At 27.9% G+C, this 22835-nt stretch overlaps 1 protein-coding gene across 1 annotated transcript in view; it reads right to left on the reverse strand.

Moving 5' to 3' along the window:
• LOC123296842 overlaps window positions 1-22835 on the reverse strand; it is a 389524-nt gene that overhangs the window by 101574 nt on the left and 265115 nt on the right. The gene's annotated exons all lie outside the window — the stretch shown is intronic.

Genomic DNA, 22835 nt, shown 5'->3' on the forward strand with positions numbered 1-22835 from the left:
TGTCTGAAAAAAAGGACAGCATAATAAACCCCATAACTTCGAGTAAGTATAAGCACCGCTCCTCGAATATAAGTAGAGTGTGATATAATATTACAACTTTATAGATATTTAAATTTCGAATAATTCCTGTGACGAGTAAAAGGTATTCTTATGTACATAATTATTATCCAGAAAATAGTGATAATCTAATAGAATATTCGAAGATAGTAAAAAGCTTAGATCTTCTCATCTGCAAGTTTCAAATTGTTATGGATGAAAAACACATTCAACAAATGATATTTTCTAAGTATATTTTCATTTAAAGAGAAAACTTACTATAGAAATGTTTATTCTTATATGAATATTTTTCCATGACCCCATTTCTATAAAAATGGCTTCATTTTACCAATCAATAAAAATTTAAATTTTCGATATACTTACATAAAAACAAAAAAAAATATATATATATAAGATATCTTTCAGATAAATAAGCTGTGTATAACTAACTTGTCTCTTTAAACTGTTTCAAAGAATTATATAATATTCATAAAAAAATCATCTTATATTCTCAATAAATTCAATTAGAAAATGTTTATTTGTAGTTGACCTGCTTCAGTGGAAGTAAATAAAAGTAAAGGAAAAACGAAAACTATTATTTCATATTAAAATTAATACAAATACATGACAGAGAGTTTAACAAATTATATCTCTACGAATTTGTAATAGAATAGTGAAAATTAAACCGAAATTTCTAATTGCTATAATTTATTATTTAGTTTTCAGTGTTTTCCATCATCCATCCGATAGACCTTTTCTGAATTATCACAAATTATTAATCGATTTTAGTCTGTATTTGTAAAACTATTCGACCAGTCAGCAAATGAACCCGATATTTGTACTTTTTGGGTCAAAATTACCTTATATACTGAGTTTTATAAAGATTAGAGGTAAAAACATTTTTCGATTTTTTGTAATTTTTTTAAGGGGTACCCTTTTGAAAAAAACGAGAAAATCGCAAAAAAATTTTTGTTTTGAAATTTGATGAAACTCGGTGGATAGGGTAATTTTGATCCAAAAAGTATAAAAATCATGCTTATTTAATGATTGGATGCAGAGTTTCTGAGATATCGCAAAATTTGAATCGATTTTAGTCCGTATCTCAAAAACTATTCGACCAGTCAGCAAATGAACCGGATTTTTGTAATTTTTGGGTGAAAATTACCTTATTTACTGAGTTTTATCAAAATTGGAGGTACAAAAAATTTTTCGATTTTTTGCAATTTTTTTAAGGGGTACCCCTTTGAAAAAATCGAGAAAATCGGAAAAAAAATTTTCTTTTGGAATTTGTTGAAACTCGGTGGATGGGGTAATTTTGATCCAAAAATTATAAAAATTAATTTAATCATTCGACCTATAGAAACTTACAATATCAGCGAGTATCATTAAAAAGAAGAAATTGTTCAGCAAAGTGGGCGGGTATCTGCTAGTTTAATATAAAATTTGTATCAAATTACTTAAGAATTGTTGAGATAAACATTTTGGAACACCCGATATAAATATATATAAATGATATTCATTTAATTAATTTATCTTTTTCAATGTTCGTTACATTATTTTAATATACATTAAGTGGATTTACATTATGTCAAGTTGAATTCTCAACAATTTTTCCTCAGCAGATAGAAAATTTTCATATAATGTCTTCTCTTCATTGAAGTAGTATCAACCAAGTGAAACGAATATTTTCAAGTAAGTATCGTTGTATCATTTAAATTACATTACCTATATATATTATTTATACAGGCTTGGACTACCCTTATTATTACAAGACTAGGAATGTTCCGATTATTCGGCGACTTATCGGTTAAGCCACTCTCACAATCGGCGAATAATCGCGCAAAAAGCGTCGACTTGCGCACTAGCGACTAGCGGCAAAATATCTTGATTGCTAATTAACATTTTTATTGTAGCCAACAGTCCTACATATTGGGTTGGATGTCGGTGTGTTTGATATGGTTGTTCAAATTCGTAGTATTTGCTGTTTTTCCATACCCACCGTGCCAAATTATCATTTGGCACTGATTATACTTTACTTTACGGGAATCATTCTCCAACATTGTTCTTCTCAGCCCGAAAACAAATCAGAAACGTGCGGTAAGAAATATAGGGACAAAAACTAGATCAATTCTTGACAATGATAATTCCTAAAAAATCGAAAATCACTCGAAAGAATATTATATTATCATTAAATCTTGTATTTTACGTGTATATAAAGTTATCATGTGCAATCATTGATTTGTTCACGTGTAGGAAATACATTTTGCTTGGCTTCTCTAAACACTATTATCAGTTGATTTCCCATAATATGTTTACAAATTCTCCACACTTGTTATTGTAACAAACATACTATGTTGTCGATTGTTTATTAGACCATGCGTCATTAGAAAATTTTCACTAAATGTAATTGAATATTGAGCTTTTTTGAATTTTGTGAGAATAGGTGAATTATATTTTTGTTTTTGGAACTATGTTCCATATTATACGTTCTGATTTGTTTGCGGATTGGGACTTAAGGCATAGAAAAGTGAAACATTAAAATGATACAAAAAATCGACCATTTTCACCTAGATCACCAAGAAAACTAAAACTTTCTCAATCAATTCAGCTTGCGATGAAATTGAGAATATGCAAAAATAATGTTATAATTTTTCATTTGTACTTTTTAAAATTTTATGTTTTTTCATTTAAAAAAATTACTTGTGAAAGTGAGTTATCAGAAGTTAAAGATAATAGAGATAACTTAAAGTAAATATAAGGAAATTTAACGTTATGTCATAATAATTATCCTGATCAAACCAAATGTAGGTAATATACGCACATATTGGACTGACTACTAAATCAGTAGTATGTCTTTTTGAAACTAATATTACAATTAATTCATACAGAAAAAAGTAAAAGGCACAAAAAAACCACATGGTTGAAAATAGAAGAAGCATATTTGTTTTGAAATTTGCTCTTATAAATTCACTGAGCCTGTGCTTCATTAACTATTTTGGACACTTGACATCTACGCCACAAAGTTTTGTTTTTCTCCTAGCCAGTTTCCCTGCAATTTTAGTTTAATTTAATCCGTTTTATATCAATTTATTCTTGCCTTAAAAGTAATTTTCAATCATAATTACTAGCATGACAGAAACTTGCATTCATAAGCTGACTTTTAGAGAAAATTTCTAAGAAATAAATAATTATAATTTGTGGATAATAGAAGGAAGAATGCAAGTTGAATGAATCTGATCCCTCCTGCTAACAACAGAGACTACTCGTGTAAAAATCAAATGTCGTAGAACTGATGTTGAAAATGACATTTAAAAAAAAAACATAAATTAAAAATTTATTATTTATGATGATATTGAAAATTGATGGAATATGATTAAAATATCACAAATAAATGTCATTTAAGATTGAGGTTATATGCTTCGAGGCTATTGTTCGAACTTACATTTTATATATATAACAATAACATATAATATAAATAAATATATGCCTATATTTGATTTATCGTATCATCTAATATAGAAGACACATATACAACCTTAAATACTAAAACTGAAACACCTTAAGGTGTTTGTCTTACACCATGGCACCTGGATGACCGAGATTTACTCGATATTTTTTGAGTTAAAAAGGTACAAATTTTATCAATAAGAACTATTTAAAATGTCTCTACACAAATACACAAATTTGAATGTTTCCGGTCATGTACTTTAATTCGCCACCAATAGATGTCAAGAAGAAAAATATTTTGTAGTCAATATTTCAGTTTTTGCTGAAATCATGGATAAAGCAATTTTCTAAAAATGTCGATGTCTAGCTAGATCCGATTTACATGCTTGTTAGATAATTATTGTAAATTTACGCTGTCTTGGATCAATTTTTTTGTATTCATGCGTACGCTTTTAAACTCAATATACCCTTGAAATGAATGGAATCGATCACAAAATGGAAAAAAACAATGTTATTCATTATTTTTTGTTGTCAATTGAAATAGAAATATTTGTCGGCCGTCATTTCATCAATTCAAATAGAAAACGATGAATAAAGAAGAGGGACAGTTTCCTTTTTCTCATGACGTGACAATACATCGATCGACACATCATTTTAACAGCATTGATATGTCACGCATTCAATAGATGATTATATATAAACGGGAAAATTTTGCTAATTTTTTCTTGTTTTATTACATTTTCATGAATGCACACTTTTTTTTAAGGTTTTCTTACATTTATCAGAACTTTCTTTTTATACCCTGTATATATGTAATATAATATAAAAGTATACTAAGTTTAGTCTCAAATTTGTAACTCAAATTTAAAATTATTGATAGTACGAACAAAGTTTTTGTAGGTGTTCATAAAATCACCTAAAGAGCCCATTTCCGACTGTCCACCTGTCTGTCTGTAGACACGATTACTAAAATGAGGTTTTTGTTCAAGAATATTTCAAAATTATATAATTAAATTTCTTTCGAAAGTACACAGAAAATTGTTGTAGTTCTAAAACATTTTGGAGATACATTTCAAAATATACTCTGTTAACACGTGTTTTTTAACACTTATTACCTTACATGTACAAGTTAAGTCGTCGGTTGCAGTTGTAAAAATAATAAAATTATGAATTTTTAAATATGTTTTTTTTTTTTAGAATTCTGATTAAAAGTAAAAATATTTACAAACTTTAACTTTATTATAAAGTTAGTACTGAGCCAAACATACGATTACTTTTGATGCTTATATTATTTTTATAAACGTCGTTTATAACGCTACAACTATAGCTCTTTTTAAAGAATAACATCTTTCTTGTAACAAGTTTAAACAAAAATATTTGTTGATCTCTAATTCTAAACAATACAAACTTTAGATAAAATTACTATGATAGCATGTATACGACAATTTGAACAATTTCAGAAACGGAATTTTCGAAGTTTGATACAGTTCTGAAGCTGTCGAATATTTGATACCTCTAGAACTATAATAATGTTCGAATATTTTTTTATTTTTTCATATGTTTTCATATTTTCAAAATTTTTAAGTTTAAAAAATTAACTGCAGCTTAATCATTTATTGTATATACATTAGGGCTGACTGGCCAGCTCTGTTCTCACATTTATCTGACTGATATTAACTGTTATTTATATGCAATATACAATCTTTATCACAGTTTTCGGCTTTAGTGAATTCATTTAAATACCATGGCAATCACAAACGTTTTGATAGCATATATCTGACTCCTTTTAACTCCCAAACTAAAAAAATGCGATGTGTGTGTCCCTGTGTGTATGTGTCTGTCTGTGGCATCGTATCGCCCAAATGGATGAAGCGCTTTTAAGTTTTTTGGTTTCGTTTGAATGGAAATTTAACGAAGAATGTTCTTATTTTTGTTTCAAGTGCGAGCTTAGGGTTCCGTAACCAAAAAATTTGTCAGGGTTTTCTTTAAATTTTGTATATTTCACTTTTTTACCGTTCGTTTGACTGACCGTAGTATGTGTCTATACACAACTACTACAACCAATCTTCAAATGATCAGCTTTAGTCAATTCTGATAATTTTTATTGGCCTAGCTCTTAATCCATTATGAAAGTCACCAAGATTTAAGAATACAATCGAATCGTACATAATTTGCCCTGTACATTTTAAAAATTTATATACTTTATAATAGGAATTACGAATTTCTACATAAAACTATGATTTTCATACTAATTAACAGGAAATTATTAAGAAGTGAACTGTGAAAAAACTACGATAGAACACTTGAAAGTTTCTTTTTTAGTATTTAATGAAAATAATTGTAGAAAGCAGAAAAGTTTTTAAGAAGCACAACTTGTTACAAACATTAATTCGTTGACTTGGTTGGTATATATGGTTCGTTCTTCTTTCTTATACATACTTTTATTTTACTTAAATTGTAGGTACTATAACTAACTAACTCTCTAACTAAACTCTTTTAAAGAATTAAATAATATAGTTTTAAAAAACTATCTAGTGTTGTACACTTTATGTCATCTACATTATTTATTTACAGTATACATTTATTTTTTGTGTTTTATATGTATTTTTTGATATTCAGTTTATCAGTAATTAAATTATTTATTATTTTAATTTAAACATTTACTAATTTAGAGTATTTAACGATATAGAAAATAGATCCAGGGGCGTAGCTACGGGGCCCCCGAAAGGCCACAACTTAACGTATGTAAGCAAAATGTTATCGGACTTGTCCCTATTGTCTATTGAGGAAAAATTTTTAGAAAAACTGAAGTCTTCGTCTTCAAAATTTGAAAATTTCAAATCGATATTCCTATAAATAACGAAAATATGAGAGTGTCTTTATGTTAAATGCGTAACACAGTATAAAAAATGAAGGTTTGAAAATTACTGACGATTAAAAAATATTTGAATTGTAAAATTAATTCGAATATCATGGTTTATATATAAATTTCATTAATAATATTAAGTAGTTGTATCTTGCCTTATATAAAATGTTTAAAATAATACAATAATAAAAATATAAGTCACGTTTAAGAATTATCGAATAATGAAAAGTTTTAGTTAGAGCAAATAAAACGTAATTTAATTCCTTGAGCATGAACCTTTGAAATAACACGATTCTCTATAAACAAAAATCAAATGTTTTTCTAAAACCAACAAAGCTTATTCAATAAATCAAATCATTTGTGTATCATTGTAAGAATACATTTCATAAAAAGAAAAAAGAAAAGCGTATACTTCGCGAAATGTAAAAAGGTAATTAAAAAAAAGTTTTTAAAAGTTAAAAACGTTTCAGTAATAAATATGTGACATAGTCGTCATCAAGCGTAGCATATTTACATTCTCACCGACCATTGGCGTAAGGTGTTTAAGTTACATTGTTTTTGTTTGTGCTTAAGCTTTTTAAGTATATTAATTATAATTTCTTCTTTTTGACTTTTTACCAATTATTTCCAGTCAACATAAAATATTCTTAAAAATGTTTTCTTGTTAATTTTGAAGCCTTAAATTTATAGGAAACAAGTGAAAACAAACAATTGACTGAGTTAATTGTTGAAATACCATGCATAGTCAGTGTTGATTTCTTTATCACATTACACATACAAACATGTGACACATACATAACTGATAATCAAGTATAGTACATATTATAAAATTTTCGCCTAATTGGCGCCCTCACGGGTAAACAGTGATGTTTACGAAAAAATGTTTCAAACAAAAGTTGTTTAATTTTTGATAAGAAACATTTTTTACTTTTAAGGGGGCGTCCATAAATTACGTGAGATGATTAAGGGGGGGAGGGGGTCGAGTCAAATATCATCTAATCTCACGTTGGGGAGAGGGGGGGTCTCGACAAATATCACGCAATTTTTTTTTCTGATTGAAACAAAAAAATATTATACTATTTTGTTGAATTTAATCCAAATTGTATGTACATGTTTAAAATTTAATCTTAAGCGTTAACGTAATATGATTACGATTATTCACTAATTCGTTCGGAAAAAAATTATTTCATTCATACTTCGACGTTATATATCTACTGAATGTCGAACCACCATATTTATTTTATACTAAATAGCTCAATTTAGTCTGAATTCACGGTACAGTGTAGCCTGTCCTTTGTTTTCGCGCCACTATCAGCTTTTTACAATAAACAATCTAACGCGTTTACGTAATAAACCCACATTCTGAAAAATCTCACGTGAGATTGGGGGACGGGGGAGGGGGTTGATTAAAACCTCACGACATCTCACCAAGGGGAGAGGGAGGGACAGAAAATTTAAAAAAACACCTCACGTAATTTATGGACGCCCCCTAAACTTTTGTTCTATCTCTAACGGTTTACAAGATGGATCCTACGGACCCAAGACCCAATTGACCTATGATGCTCATTTACGAACTTGACCTCACTTTTTACGTCCTGAGTACGTTGTAAAAATTTCAGCTCGATATCTTTTTTCGTTTTTGAGTTATCGTGTCCACAGACGGACGGACGGACGGTCGGACGGACCGACAACCGGAAATGGACTAATTAGGTGATTTTATGAACACCTATGACAAAATTTTTTTCCTAGCATCATTATTTTTAAGCGTTACAAACTTGGGACTAAACTTAATATACTATGTATATTTCATATATACATGGTATAAAGTTCACATTATCACATTAAATTCTGGTCATTAAAAAAAAATTTTGATTGAGTGTCAATATGTGGACGAATCGGGGATTCATAATTTTGTATTTTAAGTGCTATAAAATTAAATAAGTGTTTTCAACAATTTTCCAACAAGTTACGACAATTGTTAATTAATTAAACTTAATCGAATTTTTGTATCCAATATCAAGTTTTATTTTTCTAAAGAAAATCTAAAAAATAAAAATATTTACAGTTTTTAAAAAGAACCATTAAATTTTATCTGGTTTCTTTTCAATATAATTTATGCCAATCATTAAGAAACAGGATCACATCTGTATGAAATTGAATCGTTCTAATAAACTGACAAGTTAAAAGGTTATTCTATAATTTTTAAAAAATGTCGTATAAATGTGAAATTCTATCGCAAAACGTCTAAGTTAAGCTTTTTAATATTATCTTATGTTTTTATGTTGTAGTTAGTAATTATATTATTTTGGTTTAAATGGTAATAACATTAACATTTATATGAAAACATATTATTATATTATTTTAATTAAAGAAGAAAAAACAATGGCTATACCTTAGTTACAAGAAACTTCATAAATGGTCTGTAATATAAAATAAATTTTTAATAATGTTCCAAAATACTGCCGTAAGAATTTCATGAAAAGTTTGTATTAAATTATTTTTCATACGACTGTGTGGAAAATTTTTATTTTGGCCCAATTTAATTGTATTTGAATGAATTTCTTTTTGAAACCCACTAATTTTGGATCATATTTTTCATTTTTCGTGAAAAGTTATTCGTTTATATAAGCCCTGATACCCAATGTAGAAAACATAATATTGTATTATCGAATTTAATTGTAGATATGTTAAATTTGATCAAATATTTGACCCAAAATTAGTGGAAGTACATACTTGATTGATCCAAATTGGATAACATTTTCGTGTGGTAGAGCAAAATCAATTTTTTTTGGATTTTAATGACGTCATAAAGTTCAAAAAATCAATTTTTTTGGAAATTTTAGCCAAATTTTTGTATTTGAATGAATTATCTGTTGAAACCCACTAAGTACGATATATTTCAGCTTGATATCTCTTTTCGTTTTTGAGTAATCAGGTTGACAAACAGACATAAAACCGGAAAGGGACTAATTAGGTGATTTTATGAACACCCATTCCAAAATTTTGTTCGTAGCATCAATATTTCTAAGTGTTACAAACTTGGCACTAAACTTAGTATACCTTGATATATTTTATATATACATGGTATAAATATATTTTGTGATTTTCAAACGGAGCAACTTTGTATTCAGATAAGTTTAAGATTAATCGACTGATTTTGAAGTTAAGTGTACGTGGTAGATCATTGTCTCATTTTTCAAGACCACCCTGTGGAGATAAAAATGAACTAGTGGCTCTGTACAGAACAGAAAACAATGGAACTCAACACGCAAAACAAAATACAAAAAAATACTAACTGCATTATTATTTATTTATTAGATTTGATCTGTTGTACTTCCTTGTGAGTTTATTTATAAACAAAATTGAAAAAAAAAAAAGAAACAAGCATCTAAATTGAGGAATAATTTTATTATCCACTATATGCACTTTCTTGTTGTGTTGTGAACGAACGAAACGAACGAATGGTAGCATGTTGTTACAAAATATCTTATTTATTTATAATAAATGGTATCTTTGTTTTGTATTTTTATTTATTAAAGTATCTACGTGATAGGGTAGTTATCTATCTACATGTTCCATGGATACCAAACATATGATACGATCATATTTTATCACATACATATTCAATTTCATAAAAAAATGTTCAATCTACCTACAACACAGTACAATTCAAAAATATAAAAGTTAGGTTATGTGTGTCACCCTGGTAGGTCAGTTGGTAAAGGCGTAACCAATTCCGCCTACAGTATGGTCAGGGTAGCGTGTTCGATTCCCGCCGTCGTATACTCAATAACCTTGCCTCAACAACCTTAAGTGAGTGTTGACTCATTAATGTGCTAAAGATCAATGCCTAAAGCGTTAGGTGATTGTAAACCTACAGTATTGTAAAAAAGTTTTGGTTTATTGCACGGTACATACATATAAACCAAATACATGCTTGTAGTCAAGAAATGAGTTACTTTTCACGCAACTACAAAAATATATAATATATTGTGTGCAAATGATGCTTATAAATTTGATAATATAGATATCGCTCTTGAATCATCAAAACTTTAACTACAGTCGTCTCTGTTCATCAAATGATGGATCTTCGATGAACTAATAATGAAATTAAAATTTTGTTTTTATATCATCGACAACCTTATATTTTTATGGTATTATTATAAACTACAAGATTGTCTAAGTATTTTGGATAGTTTTTTATCACACTCTCTAGATTTTTGATATAGAATTATCCAATTGAAAAGGATAACCTATATGATTCATCATTTTTTCAGCCAACTTTGAACGATAAAATCATAATAAAAAGCCCGATGACAAGAAATTTTTTGGTAAGTTTTGGAAACTATGTTAATCAAAAAAATGTATTTATAAAGTTTTATTGAAATTCCTAGTATTATTCAATCCTTGCATAACTTCTTAGAAAAAAAAATTTTGATGGACATTAGTGTACATTATTACAAATATAAATTGCAGGTATTCCGTTTGAATATTTCGACAAAAAAGGTAGATAGAAGTATGTAGAATACTACAAGTATACACACTTGATTTATTTATACCTAAATTTAAGAAGATGAATACTATTTAATGTATATTTTTTTATATCATATATGTGTAAAAAAAAATCTATTTATGATGTATAAATACTTACCTTTATTCTAGTATTATACAATAGCAGTTATAGTAAGTATAGTAATTGAAAATTTTGTCTAGTATCTATCTACTTACTTTATCGTAACTTACTTTTATTATTATTTCATTTGATGTTTTTTTTTAAATTTTTATGTATTTATGTTTTGAATAAAAAATGATACATATGGAATAGACATGATATCATATATGAAACTACTTTGTGCTTTGAATTTTAGAAAATATCAAACATATAACAATAACTTTTTGATTCAAAAATATAAATAATTAGTATAAGTACACAGTTACCATAATTTTAACCATGGAAATAAAATTACGAAAAAGTTGCAATGAAATTTATAAAAAATTATATGTTCTAAAAATTGGCTTATTACCATTTTTTAACTCCCGAACTAAAAAAAGGGATGTTATAAGTTTGACCGCTATGTGTGTGTGTCTTTGTGCTTGTCTGTCTGTGGCATCGTAGAGCCTGAACGGATAAACCGATTTTAATTTGTTTGGTATCATTTTAAAGGTAATTTAACGGAGAGTTTTTTGTTATGTTTCAAGTGCGAGCCCGAAAAAACTAAAACATTGGCGATGATCTTCAAAATCGTTTCAGTTTGGAAAAAGCATGACATAAAGATAATTACTATGGAAATGAATGGTCAAATAAACCTACTTCAATTCATTTCGAAAAGTGAAATGGTAAAATAATTAGGTAATTTAAAACAATTAATCAAAAGAACAAAGTCAACTCAAATATTTTAATTTCAATTAAAATATTTACCAAAATATATCTTTTTAAATTATAGCTCATGTGTTATTCTGATGTATGAGCTGTATTATTGTAAAGTTTCATTCAAATCCATTCAGTAGTTTTTTCGTAAAAGCGGAACAAACAAATAAATTAACTTACTTATTTTCACATTTATAGTATACATTTATAGGGAGTATTCTACTTTTGAATAAGTGGAATTTGATTGAGCCATTTTCCCAGAATATACTAATTACAGTACAAGACAATGGTAGTGACTCATGATCTTGTTTTGTGCATTACAACTACATTCGTTTACAGAAAATAGAACTAATATTATGCAATAACAACAATTCAATCTAACGTCCTGCTGACATCTTTGAACTTTGTGTTTCTCTAAAGAACAAGATAATCACACAAACATACATTTATAGAATGAACATTTAGACAAGACGAATTGTTCGTATTTGAAAGAAAAATTTATTCTACTCAACATGAACCAATAGGGTACTTCACAATTTATAGTAATTAAGATTGAACTATTCAGTACTTTACCATAAAATCGTAAGAGAAAAACATAAACCCCTGAATTTCCACATATATATAAAATACAAAAGGTTTTCATTGCGTTTTAAAAAATATTCTATTCAAATTATCCTTTGATTATTATTACGAAAACATTAAACAGTTTTTATACAGAGTGAAACACTATTCGCAGCGACTGTCCAAAAATTTTCTTATTTTAAGAGTAGCTTGAAAATAAATAATAGTTTAAAAAAAGTAAAAAACACGCTTTTATAAGAAGCTGTACTAAAAAGTAGAAAATAATTTCAACAACAAAAAAGTTCAACAAATTCAGGAAAGTACAGAAAAAATTATTTAATACAACATTGTTTATGATAACAATTTACATTTCGAAAACATAAAGAACTAATTATTGAAAATTGATTTAGATTTTTAAAGCATGGAAAATGACTACTTAGAAATTTTTTACAACTTATTCGTAGTTATGAGACACTAAGTATGTGATTGATAAATATAGTAAAAGGGGTAGCTTTTATCAAAGGTTTTTTTTTTTACTCTTGTTTTTATAAGCAAAAATATTTACGAAGCTTATGTTATTATAATAAACGCATTTGTTTTTCTTTTAATCAATCAGAAAGCTTCATCGGATCGATTTATTGTAAAAAGTACCTACTAATAAACTCTAATGCTGTAGATTCCATGTTTGTTCAGATGCTGTTTATATATCATAAAATATAATACACTGAGTGACATAGAAAACGAAACTTAAATACAATAAAGATAAATCAAAATAGAAATGTTAAATGTTCCCGGTCGTATAATGCCAGTGATAGAACAAAATTAAATTTTTTGAATTCTGAATACGTCATAAAGTTAAACAATTCGATTTTTTTGATAAAACAGGCAAATTTGATCCGATTTTATTGGAATTTTTTTTTGTAACCCACTAATTTGGAGTCATTCTTTCCCACTGTTAAAGAATGGGTCAATTTTTCGCTAGTTATTACTAATTGGGCCAATTCCGGGACCAGGACACCACATTCTTGAAACCTATTAGAGCTAGGTTAATTTTGATCACAAATTTGAAAAGTATGGCCCAAATTTAGTAGGATTACATACTTCATTTACCAAAATTGGATAAAATTTGAAAGTAATAGAGCAAAATTAAATTTTTTGGTTTTGATGACGTCTTAAATTTCAAAAATTTGATTTTTTGATAACACAGCTACAGGCAAAATTTATCCGATTTTATTGGAATTTTGGGTCATTCTTTTCAGCTGTGATGTCAGTTTTTCGCCAGCTATCTTTTATGTGCTTTATTCCGGGACCAGAACTCCACTAGGTTAATTTTGATTACAAATTTGAAAATTATGGCCCAAATTTAGTAGGATAGCATACTTGTTTTATCAAAATTGTCAATATGGTACTTTTTTTTACCTTAGTTTTCACTTCAATAACAAAATAAGGACATATAAAAATGTGCTAAAAGTCTTTTAAATTTCGAGACATTTAAACATGAAGTTGGAACGAAAATATTATCTATATAATGAATGTATTCAAAATGAAAAGTCATCCAAAGGTTATCATCTCCAGTCCTTGTAGTGAGAAATTATTGTCCCAGTGTTATATTCTAATATGTTTCCATATATAGATATGATAATAAGATTATTTATTTTGATTATAATTAGCCACAATTGTTTGATCTAAAGCAGTAAAACTTTTGTATATAAAATAATTTTAACATATTTTAATATTACTATTTATTGGTAGTTCTAATTTAAATTTTATAAGTCAACACACATAAATAAACACACAAATTTGAAATGAAATAAATTTTATTTAATTGTGGTAAATATTGGAAAATTAATATTTATTTAATATTATTATAACAAATTCGTGGGCGTTTTTAATACTTCATAATTTATTCAATATTAATATATTATAATTTACGACGGGAAATTGGAAATTTCAATAATAAGTTTTATCGAAAAAATGCTTCTGATAAAAAAAGTTTGGTATATCGACGCATACCTAACTCAAACATGAATATAAAATTGGCATAAAATTGTCTTTTCGATTTTTTATTGGGACTACAATATTTTAATTATAACTCATTCACTAATTGATATATGTATACTTCTTATTATAGTTTTCTATAGCATGAAAATTTTTAAAAATTATTCTGATTTGTGCGTATTCAGTTCTAGAACGCCGTAGCTATACTGGGGTTTCAAAATTATTATCAATCAATAATACGTCATATTTTACAAATATCATCCATCAATTATCTATTTCATTTAGAAATTTTATGTGATTTGAAATTACTTAGGATTATGTAGATGAAATATAATAAAATATCATATTGATTGATTATTACTTACTCGCGGAAATGTGTTATGGTATTATTTTCAATGATATTTTGTAAATTAATCAAAAATTTTACAAAACACGTGTTAGTCACTCTTACATACAAAGAATATCTTTCTTCTCACTTCCTCAGTGGAAATATTAATAAACAAACAAATACATAATACATACATTAAATGTACACTTGATACAATACAATATATGTACATAAAGGCTTTAACTTAATTTGTACCCTTACGGGTAAACAGTGATGTTACGAAAAAATGTTTCAAACAAAAGTTGAAACTCCGTATAGTCACGATAAAGACATCTTCCGAATTTTATATTTATTTATTGATTTGGTTAATTATATCGGCTTCAGATCGAAATTTTGTAAAGAGATTTTTCGTTCGTCTTTATAAGCTTATTTAGGAACTGAAGAGTTCTGGGATCAATTACAGAACACCCTGTATATCATACTATTGTGATGGCATACATTTTTATGTATTTAAAATTAAAAAATTTTATATATTAAAAACAATTAAATATTTAAAAAAAAAAAAAATTAAAAACAATAATTTCAATTAATCATAAAGCTTCAAGAACAATACCACAAATATTTATGTATTGAATTTATAAAAAAATTTATAAACAATAAAACAAATTAATTTGAAAAGGCAATTAAAAATATGAAAATAATCCTTAATAAGTACGATAATAAATACAAAAAAAAAAAAGGAATTGATCACCATAGATTTGTTATTGTTATTATAAATACATAATCTTCTTATATTTTATACCTATATAAATAATATGATAATATTCAATATATGAATAATATTTTTTCTTTACTCACGCAGGGTAAGTTCTATCTAAACTGGTTACCTTATCGCTAGTGTGCTTGGGTACTCTCTGTATATTTGAACAAAGAACGTACATAATAAGGACATAATACTTCATATGCCGAGCTATTCGCTCCGTGCGTGAGTTTCGTTTCCATGGTAACGATACACTACTTTAATTATAGAATTGTATGGATGCATATATAATTGTATGGATTGCATTGAAGACTTACATTTAAAATTTAATATTATTGTCTCACAAATTTAAATAAATAATTATGATAATTTACATTTGAAAAATAATATTTGTGCAATTTGATTTCTTATTTTCACAATTTTTAATGCATTAAGTGCTGGCATCGATTTTATTGTCCCTACCATGACTACGCACACAACGAATAAGAGCCCGTGGTTGAATGAAAGGTGCCTAGCTGGATGGCGTTTAGTCATCGGTCCTTGCGTACTTTGTACTGCGAATCAAGCTGTACAGTTTTCAATCACTTTCAATTGATTAAAAAAGATAAAAAATTGAAAACAAAAGACAACCTGATGTGCACAGAACCAAGTACGCAACGATAGAGAAGACTAGACCTACCTGAGGCGCCTTTTTTCTTGCTACCCTCTCCACTCGAATTTTACGTCCTTGTTACATACGTTCTTGATTTGTACATATCTATATTTTGATATCACAAATATTGGAAAAGTCACATGCCATCGTCCTTAGATATTCAAGGTCAAAGGTTGACAAAATCAGTTTTTTGAGAATAACGTTTTTTTTTTTGCCAGTATCATCATAAGAAAAGTACACTAAGCCCAAAACGCCTCTCTTTCAAAAACGGTTCAATGTATAAAAAAAAGGTTTCAACGAAATTTGTAGAAAATTTTATCCTCTTTTATAATAAATTTAAATAATAATAATAATGGGGTTTAACCTTCGTTCCTCTGACATATACGCCTATAACAGAGGCCACCCACATCATTATTTGTTAATCTTTATTTATTTAATTACAAACATATTTACAATTACATTTTGATGTGGGTGGAGTCGGTTACTTCGTTCTTATCCAAGCGACGACAATGTGATCAATTCTGCACTCCGATTAATTATAAATTGTTCACACTGCCGCTGCCTGGATTCGAACCCGCAACCTAAGTCTAAATGGACAAACAGTCCAAGGCAAACGTCTTAGACCGCTCGGCCATTTAGGCTCTAAATAGATTTAAATACCATTGAAGGCAAAGAAAACGAGATAGTCCCAAAAAAAACTGATTTTTGTGCTCTTTGACTTCGAATATCTAAGGACGCTGAAGAATCGCTACATGTGAATTCGAGACGACATTTGCACTAATCAAAATAAGGGTTTGTGCAAGTATTCAGCTTATTCCGTTAGATTCCGAGGGAAAACTCTATAATGATTAGACTAACAGCTTATGATATAATTTACTTATCGCTAGAGAATTACCATTGGCTGAAATTTGGTAATTATCTATTTGCCATTGCACGGAAAATCGTATAGAAAGAGAAGCAACTTGTACGGATTTTCTATTACATGCTTGAATAATAAAATTTCCTTACAGTGTTCGACAATTTACGCACTTGTTGTACAATATACTAAATTCAAATATGTACATTTATTATAAATGAATAAATGTATTATTTATAATATCTGTTGCTACCTGTTGTTGATTTATTAAAATAAATATTTAACCACCAAAGTTTTCGTTTATATATTATTTGAATAAAATATTTGAATTTAAATTAGATTATTTTTTAAAGGATGCTTTCATCATCTTCATGTCTAGATCAGGTATATTGGATTAAAAATATTGTTTCTGCTCAAAGGAATACTTTAAAAAACTTTTTAAGATCCGATGGAAAATATCATGGACTTAGTAGTAGTTAATTTCTTCTAAGCCGTACAGAGAATCGATATGCATTTTTCACAAAAGACATATAAAAAGATAATTAATTGATAAATAAAATTACAAATTTTTCAGATCATTTTCATTTTTTCGGAATCAAAATACCTTAAAAAAAACAACCTATATAAAAAATCACCTATCTGGTATTTTTTGTCTAGGTTATGATAGCGACTGTGTTATAAAACTACACGAGTGTGTTTGTAACATCTAGGCATATACATATCTGTAGTATGACAGAATACATCCGTTTAGAAATGCAACTAAGCGATAGGTATTATATACATGTGTTGTAAGATTACAGATACGATACGACAGATCTTCTGTTGTATGCATGCAGAGAGTGGGAGTTTTGATGAACTTACTAGTTACCTGTAACTAAAAAACTCCCACTCTCCAAGCGTCTTCCAACTAATGTTCAATAAATGTATATAATACCTCTCGCTTAGATTCATTACTTAATGGATGTATTCTGTCATACTACAGATATGTATATGCCTAGATGGTACAAACACACATGGTATATGAATCAATCTCATTTTACTAGCACCCAATCCAATTTAATTAAAAGTATCTCATTTCACTAGCCTAGGTTTTTAATGTCCAATCCAATTTAATTATAAAAGTATATAAATAAAAAGATAATAATATAATTATGAAGAAATGAATTTAGTCAGTAGCTGCTGTCAGTATCGCATTGGTGTGGATGATTTTTAACACATCGAAACAGTTAAAACAAATCAAAATTTGAATAAAAGTTTTTAACGAATATAAAGTATCATATAATGTGAATCTTTATATCTTTTTTTATAATGAAGAAGTAGCTAGTTTTTGTTATGTGCGTTCATCACTAGGAAAACGACAAGCGACAAATGCTGAGAATTTTTTTCTTTAATTTGTTCCATATGTGACTGACACTACATTTGACACAAAGTGCATCTTATTTTGCGTCATATTATGATTAATATTATGTAAGCTATTTTAGTCTTAGTATAATTTTATGGTTGATTCTACATTAATCCCTCTGTAGTAAAAAATGTGCTCATAAAACTTCATGATATATGATTTATTTAACAAAATGCAAATGCGTCTGACACTGCATGCAAAAAGAAGTCGCGTTACAGAGTGATTTTAAATTGTGACAGGGGCCAAATTACATAAAACAAATTATTGGAAAAAGATAAAATAAAGAATCTTAAGATTTTAGAATCCAAATTTAAAAAAAAAATCGTGACTGCAACTAGCATCACTTTGGATTGCAAAATAGTTATATTTGAGTAATTTTTTCAAAGAAACCTTAGAAATGAATATTACAGGACACAAGATAAGAACTTCTTAACCCCCAACCTAAAAAAAGGGGTGTTATAAGTTTGACCGCTATGTGTGTGTGTGTGTGTCTGTCAGTCTGTGGCATTGTAGTGCCTAAACTGATGAACCGTTTTTATTTTTTTTTGGTTTTGGTTTTGTTTGAAAGGTAATTTAACGGAGAGTGTTCTTGTACGGGTTTAGGGTTCCGTACCCGAAAAATTTGTCGAAGGTTTTTAAAATTTTGTAAATTGTACTTGTAAGGATATAAAAATGTACTAGAAGGCTATTTTTGTAGTTTAATTCATATAAGAATCGAAAAGTTACTAATAAAATTTAAAATAATTGAAACTTTAACGTTCTTATAAACATAAACAGAGAAATTCTAATGAAAAACTTAACAATTACGAAGAAAAATTCTATTTAAGTATTTAAGATACTGAAAGCTAAAAGTATACTACTGCGATGGCACCATATACTAAAGTATTATTACCATCCAATCAGTAAAATTTGTTTCCATTCATGGGAAACTTTTTCTTGAAATCACTCTTTTTAATTTTCTCATAATAATACTACACGTTTTGAAATAAGTAAGGTGTTGTTGTCATAAGATATGAGACTTTTTTTATTACAAGCGTCTGTGATATTAAAAATTATACAAAAACTTATTTTATGTATTTTATTCGTTGTGTGCGTAGTCATGGTAGGGACAATAAAATCGATGCCAGCGCTTCCAGTGAAAAATTTTGGCGTTAAAGGAGGCTGTTATGACTAATTTGCAATTCTTTACACGTTAATGTTATAGTAAATGTCAAATTAAAATTATTGAAAAACACGAATTAATTAAACTTAATGCATTAAAAATTGTGAAAATAAGAAATCAAATTGCACAAATATTATTTTTTAAATGTAAATTATCATAATTATTTATTTAAATTTGTGAGACAATAATATTAAATTTTCAATGTAAGTCTTAAATGCAATCCATACAATTATATATGCATCCATACAATTCTATAATTAAAGTAGTGTATCGTTACCATGGAAACGAAACTCACGCACGGAGCGAATACATAACGCCAAATACACTTAAATTTACGTGTAGTATGAAAACATTTCTATGTCATAAAATTTACAGACTTGAAGTTCGCGTATGATGCTATGAACGGACAACAGCTAGTTAATGTATTTATAAAGTTAAATTATTATCATTTAATGGTCCTACTTATGATGTAAGAGTATTTTCGTGTATTCACTAATTAAGAAGTCAACTAACTACGAGTAAACTTATTACTTTCTGTCTTTTTTTTTGCAATGTTCTCTAATGCATTCATGATTCAATATCAAAACTTCACAAAAAGAATTTCAACAAAAAATTTTGTAGAATATTACACAAAACAAAGGGTCTTCTTCTTGAGAAATTTTAAGTAGAACTCGAAACGAAGACCACACGGGCAACTTGAATTAGTCTTTTATTCACCAAAATGGCTAAAAATCAAACCAAGTTGACTAATTGTCGTCATAGAATTAAAAACAAATATATTTTGTAAGAAACTCTGCATCCAATATATCTCGATACCTGCGATATCTCAGAAACTCTGCATTCAATCATTAAATTAACCTGATTTTTAAACTTTTTGGATCAAAATTATTTTATCCACCGAGTTTCATCAAATTCCAAAACAAAATTTTTTTTTGCGATTTTCTCGATTTTTGCAAAGGGGTACCCCTTAAAAAAATTACAAAAAATCGAAAAAATTTTTTAATCTTCAATTTCGATAAAACTCAGTATATAAGGTAATTTTGACCCAAAAATATCAAAAATCGGGTGCATTTGCTGACTGGCTGAATAGTTCTTGAGATACGGACTAAAATTGATTCAAATATTGCGATATCTCAGAAACTTTGTTGAAAAATTAACTAAATTCTTTAAAATGTTTCGAATACACCAATTCATAATTTAAAAAAAAAATTTTAAAAATAATATTTATCACCCTTGATAAATATTACAATATTACAATTCACAAAAATTTTTGGCGTGAGATACTCGTATTTTACACTATTACTGGAGATAGACTTCCGGAAGTAAGAGTTTTTTTATTGGAAATTCATAAACTTTTTTTTTTTAAATTTATTAAAAATATTCTGACACATTTTTCTAGATATCACTCCGACTCCAACGAGTTATCACACGTATTTCTACGACAAATTTCTCACGAATTCGAACTTCATCGACTCGACTAACTTACATGAACAAAAAATAATTAAACAAATTTTAATAAACGTAATAAAAACAATTATTCATTTATTCATTAAGTATTATATTAATTATCTGTTAAATGATAAATGATGACATATTGGTCATAAAATATATCAATGTTGACATATTTTATTAGTATATAATGAATAATAATCATTTTAATATTAATAATAATTTAAGTTTTTTATATATTATAATTATCATATGATAGTAGAGTGAAATTACGCCTTGTGTATGGATTAAAAGTTCGAGCAATGAAACTTTGGGGTTTTTCTTTTCACATCAAAATAAGTATTTTTTGAAATTTTTTACTTTTCCGGAGTGGTGCAACATGTTTAAAAAACAAAATGGCGTCAAAAATGCAATTTTTTTCAGAAATTTTATCATTTTTATTTTATATTCGCAAAAGGAGACATCGGTGCATATCCAAATTTGGTAGGTTTTTAGTCAATGTTAAGAACTACTCCTCATAATTTTTTGGTGGGGTTTCGTCCCTTCCCCTCCCAGTTATATATATATGTATACATACATATGGTAAAACAGTTCATTTGACTATAACTTGAAAAATATTCAATTGATTTTAATGAAACTAATATCAATAGTAGGTTTTATTACTTACAACTTTCGGTTAAAATTTTAGCGAAATCCGTTAAATAGTTCGGCCAAAATTTCCAATTTAGGGAATTGTTTAAAATGGCTGCCATTTTATGCCATTTTGTCCTACGAGGTTAAATTTTTTTTTAAATTGTAGCATTTTTTATTATCTTTCGATTTTATAATAAGTGGCTTACCCGTAAAATGACTCCTTGATCCATATTTTTTGCGAAAAATGGAAAATTTAACACTTTCTGGAAATAATTGTTTGGGGGGTGTATGGACTGGCTTTGGGGGGTGTTTTTTGCTTTGGCATGAGAAAACTATATTTAAAAGAGGTCTATATGGTTTAAAGCAAAATTTTTAAGTTTTAACCCCCGCGCTGTAAGGGGGAAGGGGTGTATGAAATAAATGTATCTTAAAAGATTTTAAAAAGAGGTCAAAATAGTTTAAAATGCTAAAGTAACCCAAAATTTTAGATGTTTTAATTAATATAGCACTTTTTACAACATCCACCCCTTCCCCTCCCGCTTTCATATTTTTTGCAAATTCAAAATTTTTATGACGTATAAAGGGGTTTTTGGGGTCGCTGATCTCGAATTTTGCAATAGATTATCAAAAACAATTGTAATATTTTTAGGGGGTGTACTTATTTGGGCCAAAAAATCGTGATCAGCGACCCCCAAAACCCCTTTATACGTCATAAAAATTTTGAATTTGCAAAAAATACGAAAGCGGGATGGGAAGGGGTGGATGTTGTAAAAAGTGCTATATTAATTAAAACATCTAAAATTTTGGGTTACTTTAGCATTTTAAACTATTTTGACCTCTTTTTAAAATCTTTTAAGATACATTTATTTCATACACCCCTTCCCCCTTACAGCACGGGGGTTAAAACTTAAAAATTTTGCTTTAAACCATATAGACCTCTTTTAAATATAGTTTTCTCATGCCAAAGCAAAAAACACCCCCCAAAGCCAGTCCATACACCCCCCAAACAATTATTTCCAGAAAGTGTTAAATTTTCCGTTTTTCGCAAAAATATGGATCAAGGAGTCATTTTACGGGTAAGCCACTTATTATAAAATCGAAAGATAATAAAAAATGCTACAATTTAAAAAAAAATTTAACCTCGTAGGACAAAATGGCATAAAATGGCAGCCATTTTAAACAATTTCCTAAATTGGAAATTTTGGCCGAACTATTTAACGGATTTTGCTAAAATTTTAACCGAAAGTTGTAAGTAATAAAACCTACTAACACTGATAAGTCCCCGGTCTGACACATAGATGGCGTCGCTAGTATTAA

The sequence above is a fragment of the Chrysoperla carnea genome, chromosome 3 (assembly GCF_905475395.1).
Source record: "Chrysoperla carnea chromosome 3, inChrCarn1.1, whole genome shotgun sequence".
NCBI lineage: Eukaryota > Metazoa > Arthropoda > Insecta > Neuroptera > Chrysopidae > Chrysoperla > Chrysoperla carnea.